Source organism: Leopardus geoffroyi, chromosome C2 (genome assembly GCF_018350155.1).
Source record: "Leopardus geoffroyi isolate Oge1 chromosome C2, O.geoffroyi_Oge1_pat1.0, whole genome shotgun sequence".
Taxonomy (NCBI): domain Eukaryota; kingdom Metazoa; phylum Chordata; class Mammalia; order Carnivora; family Felidae; genus Leopardus; species Leopardus geoffroyi.
The window spans coordinates 134894279-134911240 of record NC_059333.1 but is presented as its reverse complement, the minus strand read 5'-3'; the positions used below and the strand labels follow the sequence as shown (position 1 = coordinate 134911240).

The 16962-nt window shown below is 35.9% G+C and overlaps 1 protein-coding gene across 16 annotated transcripts in view; it reads left to right on the top strand.

The window, feature by feature from the left end:
* TBC1D5 (TBC1 domain family member 5) overlaps positions 1 to 16962 on the top strand; it is a 539941-nt gene that overhangs the window by 92930 nt on the left and 430049 nt on the right. The window lies entirely within an intron of this gene.

The window sequence follows — 16962 nt, the reverse complement described above, 5'->3', positions numbered from 1 at the left end:
TGCAGTTTAAATCCAGAGTCCCTCACTGGCAGAATTACCTCTTCTTCAGGGGACATTAGTCCTTTTTATTTTATTTAAGACTGTCAGCCAGTTTGATGAAGCCCACCCATACATGAAAGAGGGTAGTCTGTTTCACCTTCAATCAAAATCTGTTGATTTAAATGTTAATCTCATCTAAAAAAATAACCATCACAGAGACATCTAGAATGATGATTGAATTTTTTTTAATTTTAGAGAGAGAGGGAGAGAGAGAGAGAGAGAGAGCAAGCAGGGGAGAGGGACGGGGTGGGGAGAGAGAGAGAGAGAGAGAGAGAGAGGGAGGGAGGGAGGGAGGGAGGGAGACAGGGAGGGAGGAGGGAGGGAGAGAATCTCAAGCAGACTCCACACTCAACACGGAACCCAATGTGGGCTCAATACCATGACCCTGAGCCTAAATCAACAGTCGGACCCTCAACCAAGTGAGCCACCCAGGTGCCCCCCAAAATATTGCTTAAAAAATACATTGTGGGAGAGAGATATTCAATGTTCAGTCAGCCAGTAATTTAGGATTAGAGTTAAGAATTTTGGAATGGAGCACTCACTAGTCTTCATCCTGGCTACATAATTGAAACATGCTCATGACAGGATCCCACTCCAGGCTGATTTAATCAGGATCTCTGGGGTTGAAGTCTGGCCATCAATATTTCTTTAAGGATCTCTAGGTAATTCTAAGGTACAGCTAGGGTGGAGAAACAGAGTATATTATGCAATTAACTGTTTAATGTTTTGCTCTACATGGAAAGAATACCTTGCTTTGCATTTCAAAACCTAGATGAATCATAGCATTAAATATATAGTCTCTGATAGAAAACCACTTGTTCTAAAGACCTGTAAGTTCGCTTCTTTAGTTCTGATCTCTTCTCTGTCTCAATTACACGTACCTAATTTTTGCCTGTCTTTTAAGGACATTTCCTCTTCTTTAAAACTTTTCCTGAATATTCCTTTTCATAATAATATATTCTTTTTATCTATTGTTTGCCACTAAATAAATTTAGTTTTACAATGATTTTACGATACCATGTAATAATCTTTTGGTAGTGGTTTAACACTTTCTCTAGTGTGGTTTACTATACATCCCAGTTAATTTACACAACAGTCCTGTGAATAGGAAGGAATTAACATCTATTGATATCTCCTACACATTCCAGACCGTGAAGCATTATGCTTTATTGTCTATATAATACTCAACAACAATCTTGTAATATAGCCATTATCATTGCACTTTACATATGAGGAAACGAAAGTTCGGAGGACATGAAGTTTTAGTGACTTTCCCAAGTTTCATAGTTCTGTCCTTTATAAACTTCAGAACTGGACCTCAAAACCAAGTCCTCTGACTCACAGTCCTGGGCTCTTTCTGCTATATTTGTAGACTTATTTCCCAAGCTGTCATGATAAACAGAGACCTTGTTTTATACATTGCTGTATCTCTTCATTTATTTGAACTTATACATAGAAGTTGCTTAATCAGTATTGATTTATTATGTAACTTTTTAAAGTTTATTTATTTTGAGAGAGAGGGAGAATGTGCACGGGGAAGGGGCAGAGAGAGAGCATCCCAAGCAGGTTCTGCTCTGTCAGCACGGAGCCTGAGGGGGTGCTGGATCTCACAAACTGTGAGATCGTGACCTGAGCTGAAATCAAGAGTCGGGCACTAACTGACTGAGCCACCCTGGTGCCCCTATTATGTCACTTTATAGAGCTGATTGATTGTGGCTATATTTTCCATTTTAAAGGTACATTTAGTTCCATTAACTTGATATATGAATATTTGCTTCCATATTCTTTATCTTCGCTTGTATTCTTTAATGTTTTAATTCAAAAATTATTGTGAAACGTTTCAAACTTAATAAAAGTGCAGAAAATAATAGAATAGGCATGTATATACCCACCTTGCTTTGATCTCTCTCTCTCTCTCTCTCTCTCTCTCTCTCTCTCTCTCAAAGAGAAATAAAGTTATAACAGATATTGCTAAAGTTCCACCCTTGTCCCTTTGTCCTCCCTCTTTCCCAAGAAGCAACTATTATTCTGAGTGTACGTGCGTGTATACTTCTGTTACACTATAAATAAAATTGTTTTGTTTATTAAATTTTAGATAAATGGAATTATTGTCCCCTTTAAAAAATAAATATGAGCCGTATTTTACATATCGTATAATTCACCTTTTCAAATGTACAATTCCTTGAGATTTTAGTAAATTTACCAGGTTGCTCAGTCATCATCATGAATCATAGAACATTTTCATCACTTGAATATCATCTCTCTTGTACATTAACTGTTAATCCTCATTCCTTCTGCTGTAGGCAACCATTAATCTATTTTCTGTCTCAATAGCTTTGCCTTTTCTAGATATTTCATGTAAATGAAATAATATATTTGGTCTCTTATGCCTGACTTTTTTCATTGAGCATGTTTTTGAGGTTTATCTACTTTGTAGCATGTATGTATAGTTCATTTCTTTTTATTGGTGAATATTATTACATTGTTATTATGTTTTGTCAGTACATTCACTCAATCCATTCCATGAATATTTAGCTTTTTTTCAGTTTTTGGCTATTATGAATAAGTCTGCTAAGAACATTTGCATTTAAGTCTTTGTGTGGATAGGTGTTTTCATTTCCCTTGGGTAGATACCTGAGAGGAGAATTGCTGAATCATCTGATATATTTATTTTTTAACTTTTTGAGAAACTGCTAAACTATTTTCCAAAGTGGCTGCAGCATTATATACTCTCATCAGTAATACATGAGGGTTCCCATTTCTCTGCATCTTCACCAACATTTGTTATTATCTTTTTTATTATTATTATACATACCCTTTATAACTTAAATTTTTCTCTCAGTGAAAATTTTCTCTCAGTGTTGTATCCTTGTTGATACTTGTAGCTATCATGTATTCCCTTTCACTGCTTTAGGGTATGTCATTGAATGAATGTATAGTAAAATTCCAAACATCATATTGAAAAATGGCTGTCCATAATTGTGTAAAACGTAGGGTTGTGTTATTGTAAGGTTATTGAAAAATCTGTGTTTTTAGTGAATCTATATTGTCAGAAAAGTTACAGTAAGGATGTTGAAATTTATACTCAACACCACTGACTGACTATTGATGTGAGAAATTTCCAAATGATCATGAGGCAATCATTTCCTGAGTCCCTCCCACCTGCTTCCACAGAAAATAAGAATTTTAGCTTTATTTGAGAAATGGGTAGAAAATGGCTTCTGTTATTAATGGGAAAATAGTGCCATTGAGTTTTAGCATGGGAAATATTACTGTGGATTTTTATTGACATAGTTTGTTTATTCTTTTGATGAACATATGGGCTGCTTGAAATTTTCACTGTTAAGAAACTTTTAGCAGACACACATTTATGTACTGGTTGTCTTATACATGTGCACACTGCCTCTAGGGGTAGACAAATTTCTTTTTTCACTTAGGGAGCATGATGTAGAGATTAAAACCCAGGGCCTTCCATCTTACTTCATTACATGATCTTGGGCAAGTTATTTAACCTTTTTTGTGCCTCCCTCAGTTCAATGGGGATAATAAAAGTAAGTATCACATAGTGGTTTTACAGGATTAAAGCAGTTTTTTCTCCCGTTTCATTAATTTTCCCTTCATTACTAGTTCTTTCCCATCAATATGCAGTCATGCTGTTATTTCTCTCATCTTAAAAACATACTGTTTTATCCTACCTTTTTGGCTGCCTTTTGTCCCAGCTCTCTCTTCCTTTTGGCAAGACTGTCTGTGCTTGGTGTTTCCAAGTCTTCTCCTCCCATCTCTCTCTTAATGTCATCACGGTTAGGGCAAAAGTCTCCACCACTCTTCTACATACATCCTTATCATGGTTACCAGTAGCTTCCACATTGATAATCCTGTGGTCAATTTTGTCCCCCCCCCCCTTTTTTTTTTAAATTTTATTTATTTTGAGAGCGAGAAAGAGAGCATGCCTACATGTACATGTGGGAGGTGCAGAGAGAGAGAGAGAGAGAGAATCCCAAATAGGCTTTTTGCTGTCAGCGTGGAGCCCAATATGGGGGCTCAAACCCAGGAACTGGGAGATTTTGACCTGAGCCAGAATCGTTGAGTCAGACACTTAACCTACTGAGCCACCCAGGCACCCTAATTCTTGTCCTTACTTGAAACCTGTTGTTAGCATTTGATGCAAGTCTCTTCTCCTTGGTAAACTTTCTTCATTGTTTTCCAGAATATCATGCCTTCTTGGTTCTTTCTGCCACACTGATTGCTTCTCACTTTCCTTTATTGGTTTCTCATATTCTTCCTTACCTCTTAATTTGGAGGGCATCAAAGCTCAGTTATTTGACCTTATGTCTTTTCTATCTACATTTACTGCATTGGTGATTTTATCTAATCTCATGTCTTTAAATACCAAAGTATTCAACTCTACAGTTGAAGGTGGAGTTTTATTTCAACTTCAAGTTTATATACCTAATTAATATGTTTGGCATCTCCACAGAACTAACTGCCATCTGAAAGTCATTATGTCAAAAGTGACTTCCTGTTCTTCTTTTTCAAACCTATTTTATCTATAGTCTTCCCCATCTCTGTTGATGGCATATCCACCTTTCTAATTGTTCAGATAGAAATAGTGGTGGAGTCATCTTTTTCTTACATTTTCTAGTTGCTTTTGTCGATATGTAAGAAAGCTACTGAAAGTAATATATTTAATTTATAGCAGTGAACTCATTGTTTTGGTAATCATTTGTTTTTGGTTTTGTATGTATTTCCACATATAAAAGAATTAATCGACAAGAATCATTTTGCTATTATCCAAACTATTATTTCATTATCTTGTCTAATTGCATTGGTTAGCAGATTCATTTCTTGACATTAAGCTTCAACTAATTTTGACTTAAATGCTAAATAGCTTTGGAATTAGGGTTTGGTGACTCTTGAATTGTTTGAAATAATATTAATTCTTCCCAGAGTTAGTACAACATGAAATTTGTCATTCCTAAGAGAGCCACGGCACATCTAACAATGGATTGTTGGTTGATATCCATTTCTGTAGTACCTACAATTTTATATTTTAAATGTAATTCAGTGAGAATTACATTGAATTAAAAGAATCATTTATATTCAGTTTAGAATGACTTTATTCTTAAGTATATTCTAGAAAGTTACAGTCTTTCAAGCTTAATAAAATTCAGATCTCTTTAGAAGTAACGTGGATTGAAAGATAAAATGCTGTTTCATTCAGACTGCTAGCTCAATTTTCTCAAAGAAAACACTCCCCCCCCCTTCTTAACGGAGAACCTAAGTTTAAGCATAAGTAGAACATTTGCATCTTCTATTGAAACATATCCTCTGGCCTTCGCCTAAATGAGACTGAATAGTTTTTAACATGCTTAGGAGAGGGACATTTCAGGAGAGCTTCTCAAACAAACCTTTTCCTATTTTATTTCTTTTTGAATTGTTATCAGAGGAGGCGAAAATTTTATTAGCTCTCTAATACAGAATGTAAGAAACTAGTATGTATTAATATGTGGAATGAAGTTTTAATTGTTATGGGGAAAAAAGGTACATGATGACTATTTGCACCTTCTTGTGGAGTTTAATTCTTTCCTGCAAGTTCCTTAACAAACGTTAACTTAAAATGGCTTGGGTTAAAACTTCCTGTTGTTAAGGTCAAGAGTTTGAATTCTCTGTTGAATACTATGATTCTGTGTTAGAAACATGTAATAGTTTGTCATGCGTGTGGCCTTAGTTCTGAGTAGGGTGATCATAAGCCCAGTTTGCTTGGGAAAGTGCTTTGTGTGCCTGTTATCCTGTCTTAATTATTTCTAGCACCTCTACGTTTTTATTGTTCCCTTGCATATTACTGTCAACTTAGTGGTTTAATGCAAAACAGAATTTTAAAATCAGTTCTGTAGGTCAGAAGTCCAGCATGGGTCTCATGAGGCTATAATCAAGGGTTCAGGGAGTCTGTTCCCTGTTCATTCATCTTTTTGGCAAAATTCAGTTATTTGTTGTTGTAGGACCTGGGTCTCCATTTTCTTGGAGCCCTTTCCAGCTTGTATAGGGAACTATGTCTTGGCTCATGACCATTTCCTCTATTTTCAGAGCCAGCAACAGCAAGTTGTAGTCTCCTCATTTTCTTCTCCCTGACCCTTCTTCTCTCATAGCATCTTCCTTTCTGACTCATGTGATTAGGTTAAGCCTGCCAAGATAATTTCTCCATTTTGAGGTCCATGACTGTCACCACATCTTGAAAGTCCCTTTTGCCATGTAAGGGAACCCATTCACAGGGTCTAGGGATTCAGACATGGACATCTTTGAGGGAGTTGGTTGTATTATTCTGCCTTCCACAGCAGTTTTTCACTTTTGGGAGTGACCCTGTTTGGACATAATTATATGGACATTCTATTTCTAAGTAGCCAATTATTTCAAATATGAATAAAACCCCAAACTCAAATTTCTGCTTCCCTGTCTTAAAATTCTGTTTAAGTTCTTTCTTTTTCTACTTCCTCTCCTTCTTTCTCCTTGACACCTTTGCAAAGATCATGAATAGTTTTCCTGGCTCACTTGTGAGAAGTCAGCGTGGAGAGTAGATGTGATTTCTTTTTTGCCCTTATTTGTGGATAAAGGAGCCACATGTTTTATAGTGTGATGGCTTACATCATTCTTGTAGTCTTTTGCCATTGCAGGCTGCGATTGTCATGTCCTCAGTGGTTAGTGACAAGGGAATAGGTGAATTCTGAGGTTCTGCTGCTTGTGCTAGACATTGTTCTTAAACTGATACCTGGCAAGGAAGAGGAATTAAGACGGGCTTTTTTTCCTCCCTCTTCCTTTAGATTTTATTTAATACCAGAGAAATAGCTGGGCATTGCATTCATTTAAACACCTGCTGATTTTTTTTTGAAGGGGACAGGTTATTATGTTATAGAAGCAATTTTACTAGCACAACCGTGTTATAATAAAGTAGATACGTGAATGCTTTTATTTCACATTTTTGAAATTTTTTATTAAACTACATTAATTGAAGAAAACAATTATGTGTTTTCTGTGTATCAGAAGGCCAAATTGCCATTTATGTCTAACTTAAATATGTAGTCTGGAATTTTTTCCGAAGTACAAAATATAATTTGTATTCAAATGGATTAATTTTTTCCCTTGGATAATCCAAACAAAGACCAATGTATGATTTTGAATCCTATATCTTATTTTAGTAAGCTAAGTAGATATTTGATACTTGCTAATTTATATATATTTGTGGCCTTAATTTAATAGTGAATCTATCAGAGTTTAAATTTAGCAGTTCGTGCATACGATGAAACCACTGCTACATACCTCTGAAGTTAATTTCTTTCTTTCCGGTTTACAATGCCAGTTTTACACTCCATTTGCTGTCAGTGAAAACGTAGGTGGCAGACACACCACATATTTATCATCACTAAGTTCACTATATCATACAGGAAAAGTACATTAATATGCCATACGGAAAATCTAACACATGTAAACAACCACTTAGCATTTTTAAGAACATATCTGACTTATTGATTAGCTTAAATACCTTTAGTAGAGTGAGACACCCACACAGAGTGCATACATTCACTTACTTATCTGAACAAGTGCTTCTTGTGCTGATGAATGAGCAGATCTCGTCTTTATGTATCATGATGAAGATCAAACGTTCGAAAGCTTTCCCCTTTCCATTGGAATCCCTAAATCTTGACACAATTAAATTATTGCCAGGGTTCTTCAGATAAAGTGCACTCTGGAAAACAGCTCTGTAAAACCTTATTATACATTTACATTTACGGTGGGTGTTCTAAGTCTCTTTTCCTGAAGTTTGTGCTGTTGTTATTCTCTCTCAATAGTGAGTGGGGTAGGGTTTGAGAACTTTTCTTAATTTCTGTTTTCCCTGGGAACACTGTACCCTTAACTAGTCTCAGTTGGCTTGTGTGTATGTTTTAAAAAATATGTACATTACCTTGTTAGATTTTTTTCTCACTGGAATATTTTATTGAAATTAGGAAATACCAATATATAATACCTAGTTTACGTAGATATGGTCCTAAACCTGAGAAAACAGTAATAAGAAATAATGCAGTTATGAAAAATGGAGGGAGAAATGTATCTAATCTAAAGCATAAGGAGCAAATGAAAGTGTTTTTCTTTTAGTCTTCTGTGAACATTTACATTACATGCATTCCAGGATTAGGAGGGTTTTAAAAGAAAAATGTCTTAGCTCTTTTTTTTTTTGTTTTTTTGTTTTTTTTGGTGAAACAATACAATAGGAAGTTCTGTGTTTAAAAGTTTTATAGTTTTCTCAGATACTTAGTTTTTCCCTCTGGTTTATATCCTAGTATTTTCTCTCTAAAGCAAAAACAGTATTTAAAATTCCTGCTTCCTTGTAGTACTTTCTAAGACCCTGGATGTTAAACAACTTTGGGTAAGGTTTTTGTTCATGCCCTCTCTGTGGATATCGTGTCCTTATTTCTTCAGTTATTCCTTCTGAACTGGGACTATCTAATAAGGCCAGTCATTCCATTTTTATTTTAGTTAATTTCCACAGATATATTTATAGACTGTTAGATAGTGTAGAATAATCTTGTCTCTGTTCTTTACTCTGTTTCCCTCCCTTTTGAAGATTTTAAGCTCTTATGTTTTCATGGAGAACTGTAAAATGTGAAGCTCTAAATATGCGCTCATTTTCATGCTTTTCTCTCTCATTTCCTACTGTCTTGACTACTTTGTTTCCCACCACAGTGAATATCTGGAACTGAAAGCATTATTTTTTCCCTAACCTCTTGTTGCCAGTCAAATCCAGAACCATTATTGGTTCTTGCCTTCCTTCTCATTACCCTTTACATTCTTTATCTTAGACCTAGGAATTCACCGCCCTCCTGCTTACAACATCATCTCTAATTAGTCAGCATATGGTTTTAGTAGGTTTTGCTCCTGCCAGTTCCATACCATTCCCAAAACCAGCCTTAATCCATTCCTCTACACCCTTATTCCTGGAATACTTCAGAGGACTTTGCTATCTTCAAATCTGTGCTGTATATTGTTACCAGATTAATCTTCCTAAAGCATTGCTTTCACTCTGTCACTCCCCTGCTTATGAACTTTAAATGGTCCCACTTTGTCTGTAGATTGAAATTTGGAGTTTCTAGCCCCATACTCAAAGTTCTCTCATAAAGTTGTCCTAATTTACCATTTAGCCTTCTCTACTAGTCAGTAACAAAAATTCCCATATTTCTGTCAAGATGGTTCCAGCGTCCTGAGAATTCCTGCATTTGCACATCCTTCTAAATTTCATAGTATTTTCATTCTCTCCTTTGTGCCCAGTCATCTCTCTCCTATTTTTCTTTTTGCTCATCCAAAGCTTACGTTTTCTGAACTTGCAGCTCATGTCTTGTTTTCTCTGTAAAATCTTCCTGAACAGTATGGTTTACCGTGATCTCCCCCTCTTCTGAACCCCTGTTTTTCTTTGTCGCTTCTCACAAAACACTTTGTTTGGTGTTTTGCTCTCTTGTTTTTAGTTGGATCTAGGCCCTATGTGGATAATTGAATTTTAAGTGTCAAAAGAGCAGGAATCATGTTATATTTCTTTGCATCTCTCTTATGGGCTAAGTACAATTCATTACAAATCTCAGATGATAAATTGATTTTTGCTCACTTATTCCACAAATATTAGCTGATTACCTAACTCAAATACCGTTGATAAAGAGTTAAACATAAGAGGTATGGAATCTGCTTTCATGGACTTTACATTCAAGAAAGGGGAGAGAAATAGTCTGTAGCTAATTTAACAGTGCCCGTTTAAATACAGTTGAGGAATGTGGTTTGCCACTTTTTTGACAAGTGGGAAAAAAAAAAAAAGAAAATCGCCTTTCCCCTCTCCTGCTATTTGTATGTATAATTTTTCTTATTTTAAAAATAAATTTTAATGGAGTTAATTACTCTTGTGAAATCACAGGTTTTCAAATGGTAAAACCTTGTTTTCTTCTAAATGTACATAATACTGATATACTGTTTAGGTAAATCAAGTAGACAAAATAATAGAATAATTCATACATTTTTGATAATAAATGATAGGAAATTTGTATATCGTTTATGTGGTAATGTAAACTGATGTAAAATAATTAAAAGATAATGAAAATATTAAAACTTTTTAATGTTTATTTATTTTTGAGAGAGAGAGAGAGAAAGAGAGAGAGGAGAGGAGAGGGAGGGGCAGAGAGAGAGGGAGACACAGAATCCGAAGGAGGCTTTAGGCTCTGAGCTGTCAGTACAGAGCCTGATGGGGGATTGAACCCATGAACTGCAAGATCATGACCCGAGTCGAAGTTGGGCACCCAACCCACTGAGCCACGCAGGCGCCCCAAAAATATTTTTAAAAGGAACATTTCCTAAACTCAAAACTATCAGAACTTCTTAGTTAATATTCTAAAGCTGTCTTTTGTAAGAAAACAAGTTTAAAGCAGAATACATTATTGGACACATTATTATTTTAACTTTAAGTGTTTCTTCCAGTGGCTTGAACAACATCATGTATTTCATAGGTAGGATTGTTTGAGATTCTAGTAGCTATAGAAAGTTAATGTTAAAAGAATGGCAAAGTATGCATTGAAACAAAAAATTATTGTATTTGCAAATATAAAATCATAATTGGCATAAATGTTATAGTTAGGAACATTATGAATGTAAATATGCCTTCTCTGTTCTCAGTCCTGTAATGCCATTCTTTGTCCAGTGGGAGATGAAGAGTGATGTTGAGACTGCTGTTTAACCTATTATAACAGCTTTAAAAAAATTAAATAGCGTTGATGTAAATATGAGGAGGGAAAAGAGTATTTATCTCCATTAAGTGACATAAAAAGCCATGGTAAGAATAACAGGCGGATGGGTGTGCATTAAGCAGTGAAATCTCTAAATTCAGATGCTAATTATAAGCACAAGGACAATTGCCTCCCACATACTTAACTGTTGTATATTTTCTTTAGTCAAAGTGTAATTCAGAGTTTGTGAAGTGCTGAATATGGCTTTTAGTTTTTCATCCCCCTCAACATACATGTTAAAAAAGAAAAAAAAAAAAAAACAGTAGAACCACTTCTGCTGGACTGTGATTTTGGCAGATATAGATAGAATATTAAACCAAATGCTACCAAGATCATTCACATGATTGCTCTTGGATGGTCTTTATTGAGTGCCTTACCTACTTCCCACTATTAAAAAGCAGATATTTAGTAGTAAAGTTAAAATTATTTAAGTATATTTGAGCACAAATTCCTTCCTGTGGTGTCCCAAGGACTAATTTAAGGCTTAGATTGTGAAAAGATGTATTGGTACTGGCATTAAGAGTATATTTGTTTAGATTATTATCATTTTTAAAATTTATTTTGGTTATGGTCTCTGGCATCATGTCTTTAAAGTACAATACTGTTTTTTTCCATTATCTGAGAAAAAGAAATTTCCTCTGCATTTTCTACAGTAAATAGAAAATTTTCACCACTTTCATGGTGGTTTTGTAATGTGTTCATCAGTTGTTGAAAGGGTACAGAGTACGGAAACCCTGTTCTGAGAAGGGAGATTGCTTTTAAGTGTAGAATAGCAGGGAAAATGTTAAGAGTCTTAAATTATTTTTAAAACTTTGTTTTTAGAAATAGAAGTACAAAAAACCTTTTTGTAATTTTGCCACTTTTTTTATTCTTAGGTATGCTTTTTATTTAGCTTTTAGTAACTTGTAATTTAAGATCTCAGTTATTAGGTGTATTTCTGCATTTTATATATCGCTCCCAGATGCTACAGTATTAGTTTTTATCACTGCATATTTTATGAAATGTCAGCCTTCTGTTGGCTGTTCACGCAGCATTGTTAGTGATCAAAGACACAACATAAAGGAGAAGAATCTAAACAGTTGGCTTATCTTTGTCCTTCATTGTGACAAAAATACTATAAAATCACTTTATTATAAAAAGTAAAATAAAGGCATCATCTAACATGCAGTGAAAGGATAAATGTCATTGCTTTTGAGTGAAATAAAATCTTAAATATTTAATATCAAGAAAACCAGTTATAAAGAGAAATAATTTCTTATTTCACAAAGTTTTCCTTGGTGAGGAATGAGGGTAATATGTTGTATGTAATATTATAATACTTTGCTAATTGACAGTGTTATGCCTAGAAGAAGCCACACGGTTTTTTGACAACATAAGAGGTTATTCGGCTTAAACCGAATAATTTTGTTACTCAAAATATATTTTAGAAAAGTGGTTATTATAGTTTCAGTATGTGCATTGTCTAAGTTGTATGTAATCTGGTTTATTATTTTCTTGAGTTGACTGTAGTTTAAAACTTTATTCCACAGATTTAAAAATCCTTTTTTCTCCGGGTCAGTGATTTCAATATCAAGGTAAAAGTATAGAACGGGAAAATATTCTCAAAGCCTGAAAGAAAATCTGTAAGAATAAAAATCTTGAATGATTTTGATCAGCTGTTGTGTATGCCCACCACAGCAGTTGGTTCAATCAATTTTATGTTTTGGGATGGTTTTATTAAAATGAGCTGCTGCTTTCAGTAAATCATTGAGAAAGATGCTGGCTTTATACATGTCTCTTTTTTGGTGGAGGCAGGGCAATAATAGTTTCTCTTTGCAGCCTTGTGAGTCAGTGAGGTTGGGGGCAATCTGTCCACCATAGGAGTCAGTATGTTTCTGTGTCATCACTGTGGGCCTTTGGAAATAGAAGTAGAATGAGGATTTAGACCAAAACGTGATTATTTTACATGCACTTTTATGACTTTTGGCAGAAAGCTGCCATTTCTAAGAAAAATAATTGTCAGCAGGTAATAATGATTTTAGTATCTTTTTATTGTATACAATTTCTCTTTTTATAAATGAGTGAAAGCTTGTTTTCATATGGGAGAATTAGACCTTTGAAAAGCAGTTTGAAAGACAGAGCTGTTGGATACTTGTAATTTAGGGGCCTCCACTTTTTGTCCTGTGGTGCCCGAAACCCTCACCCAAAGTGTGGTCCCTAGTTCAAAGGCAGTGGTGTTACCTGAGAGCTTGCTGAAAATGCCGTATATTGGGCTCAATCCCATGCCTACTAAGTCAACATCCGCATTGTTTTTAAGTTTATTTAATTTTTTGGAGGTGGGGAGGGGCAGAGAGAGAGAGTCTCAAGCAGGCTCCATGCTCAGCACAGAGCCCACCGTGGGGCTCAGTCTCGGAAATCATGAGATCGTGACTTGAGCTGAAATCAAAAGTCGGATGCTTAACTGACTGAGCCACCCAGGCACCCCTCAACATCTGCATTTTTATCAAATTTTCATTTGTACGCCCATTAAAATTTGAGAAGCACTATTATATGCTTCTCAGGCAAAGCCTCTCATTTGCTCAGTGTATGTATGTTTTAATCGTGGGATGCTGATAGTGGAGTTGGTCATGTGCAGCGGGAGAGTTGGAGGAGGCAGTGTTAAACTCACATCAGAATTGGAGTTGGATCCTGAAGAAGGCAAATATTTAATCTAGATCTCGCAGGGATTTAATCTATAAGTAATTGCAATTAGAATCAGTTGCTACTTTGTATCATATGTGGGATGCCTCTCGTTACCCTACTAATGTTAAGCTGGTGGTTTCTTTTTAAGTGTCTTTATCACAGGCCAGATATTCTGATGTTTTCTCCCACTAACAGTGTAGTTGGCATTTCCAAAGTGTATTCTATGGTGTATTTTCCCCAGGAGATTCTCTAAATAAAAAGAGGCCAAATTTTGGAAAGCATCGTATACTTTCTTCCTATCTAGGAGAATCACAGTATACATTGATTTATATTAAAATATCTGAGAACCTGGTGTAGCTTAATTCAATTTTTCCAAATTAACTTGACCATAGCATTTTTCCCCGTCCCCCCTTTTAAAAAGACTGCCATTAAAAAAAAGAAATGAAAGACTACCATTATTATCTTTTCCTTTAGCATATGCAAACTGGCTTGTCTCCAGTATTTATTCTCCTTGATGAAAATAAGAGATGAGGACAACTTTTGAAATTGTCATGGCGTTGCCACTTCAAACAGACTTTCCAGTATTGTTATTTAAGTGCTAAAGGTACTGGTACAACCCTTGTGTGCTGAAGGGGTTGAACATTTTCAATGGGCTCGAATAACTGAGAAAGCATCTTTTAGAAAGTGAATGTTAACTAGATCCCAGTCAGATTTGGTGGGTAAATGGAAGGGAGGAAACAGAGCATTCCTAATGTTTGCTAGAATGAGGAAAACCATGAACAATTGAACAAGTTAAACATTTGAGTTCAAGCAGTAAGAAAAAGTAAGTGGCTGGCTTAAAAAATACTTCTAACTAGGAATAAATTCAGACTTAGAGAAGAGCTGTAGGAGTAGGAAGAGTATATATTCTTTTCCCCAGATTCACCTACTGTTAAGATTTTACTGCATTGGCTTTATCATTCGGATATTTTTCTCTCCCTTCTCCCTCAAATGCCTCCCTCCCACAGTTTTTCCCCCCCGAACCCTTTGAACAGAGATTGCAGAGATTGATGCACCATCCTAAAAGTGTATCAGTGTGTATTTCCTAAGAGTAGGGATATTTTCTCCCATAACTATAGTATAATGAACAGCTTTGGTAAAGTTAACATGGGTATAATACTGTTATCTAACCTACCATCCATATTCCACATTTGTCAGATGACCCAATAATATTTTTATAGCATTTTCCCTCTTCAATAAGAATCCTGTCTAGGATCAGTTATTGCACTTGGTTGTCATGTCTCTTTAGCCTTCTTTAACCTGAAATGGTTCCATGGCCCTTGAGTTTTATGACACTGACATTTTTTAATAATATGGTCCTTCATTTGTCTATCACCCTTCATTTGGGATTGTCTCCTGTTTCCTCATGATTAGATTCAGGTTGTATATTCCACCCAGAATACCACGTAGATGATGTTCTGTCCTTCTCAGAACATCACATCTGGAGGCATATTGGTGATGGTAATTTTTATCGTTTGGTCAGACTGTTGTCAGATTTCTCTACTCTAGAGTTACAGTTTTTTCTCTTGCAACTAATAAGCAGTCTGTGGGGAAACACTTTAAGATCATGCAAATATCCTGCTCCTCATCAAAATTTCTGCCTAGATTTAGCATCTATTGATGATTCTTCCCTGGTACAGTTCTTTCTATAATGGTTACAAACTGCTGATTTTCCAGTTCCAGCCCTCCTTCCAGTCAACATCAGCATTCTGATGAACGCAAAATCTATGCTGATGGACTGACTGATTTACAGTTGACCCTTGAACATTGTGGGTTTAAACTGTGTGGGTCCACTTATATGTGGATTTTTTCCCCATAAATACAGCACAGTGCTGTAAGTGTATTTTCTCTTCTCTTCCTTCTGATTTTTGTAATATTTTCTTTTCTCTAGCTTAATTTTAAGAATATAGTGTATAATACATATACAGAATACGTGGTAATCGACTGTTTATGTTATCAGTAAGGCTCTAGTCAACAGTAGGCTATTGGTAATTAAGTTTTTGGGGAGTCAAAGTTAATATGTGGACTTTTGACTCTGTGGGATGTTGGTGCCCTTGACCCTTGCATTGTTCAAGGGTCAACTATATTTATTCATTCAATCATTTATCATTGGTATGAGCTTATGGATATCTATTCTTTTCAATGCTTTATAATTCACTACTGAGTTATAAATTGTCCAGGTTTGGTTGGTGAAAGTAGATAGAAATGTTGACCGAGAAAAGAGGCTGAGCTAAAATAAAACAAAAGCATTTATATGAGGTCTCAGAATTGCAGTTCAGGGAACACAGATTTGGGCAGCAGCCCAAATAGTGTCTGTCCCTGCACCCTCCCTCCCCCACCCCAGAACAAAAGTCAAGGGTTTTTAAAGACAAAATGGAATGATTGTATTTTTTTCTTTTAACAAAAAATTTTGATTAATGTTGGCAGCAGAAAATTAATCTTGGCTGAATTTAATTGGTTAAGGCTATCACCAAGCAAAATTTCTTACTTTAGCAAATTTCAGGCTGAGTCCTTGGAATATTTGCAGTTTGGCCCAGTTCAAAAGTTCATGGTTCTACCTGGTGAGGACATGCGTAAGGCCCATGTCTTTATTAGGCACTTGGCTCTGTTTAAAAACCCCCTGATGTAAGTGACTCCATTTTATTTTACCTTTCTTTTTTTTTTAATGTTTATTTATTTATTTATTTATTTATTTATTTATTTATTTATTTATTGAGAGAGAGAGAGAGAGAGAGAGAGAGAGAGAATATGAGTGTATGTGGGGAAGGGGCGGGGGGGGGGGGGTGGAGAGAGAGAATCCCAAGCAGGCTCTGAGTGATCAGCATAGAGCTCCACGTGGGGCTTGAACTCACAAACCATGAGATCATGACCTGAGCTGAAATCAAGAGTTGGATGATGCTTAACCGACTGAGCCACCCAGAGGCCCATATTTTACCTTTTACAGCATTCCCCTGTCACATTATTATCTTAAAATTTTTTTTTGGTTAATGTTTATTTATTTTTGAGAGAGAGACAGAGTGCGAGTGGGGGAAGGGCAGAAAGAGAGGGAGACACAGAATCCGAAGCAGGCTCCGGCCTCTGAGTTGTGAGCACAGAGACTTATGTGGGGCTTGAACTCACAAACCGTGAGATCATGATCTGAACTGAAGTTGGACGCTTAACTGACTGAGCCACCCAGGCGCCCTACCCATCACATTATTTTTTTAATTTTTAAAAATATTTTTATTTCTGAGCACACAAGCAGGGGAGAGGGGCAGAGAGAGAAAAATCTTAAGCAGGCTCAATGGTCAGTGCAGAGTCAGATGTGGGGTTCAATCCCCCCACGTGACCTGAGCCAAAATCAAGAGTTGATGCTCAGAGTGCCTGCGTGGCTCATTCAGTTAAGCTCCCAAGTCTTGGTTTAAGCTCAGGTCAT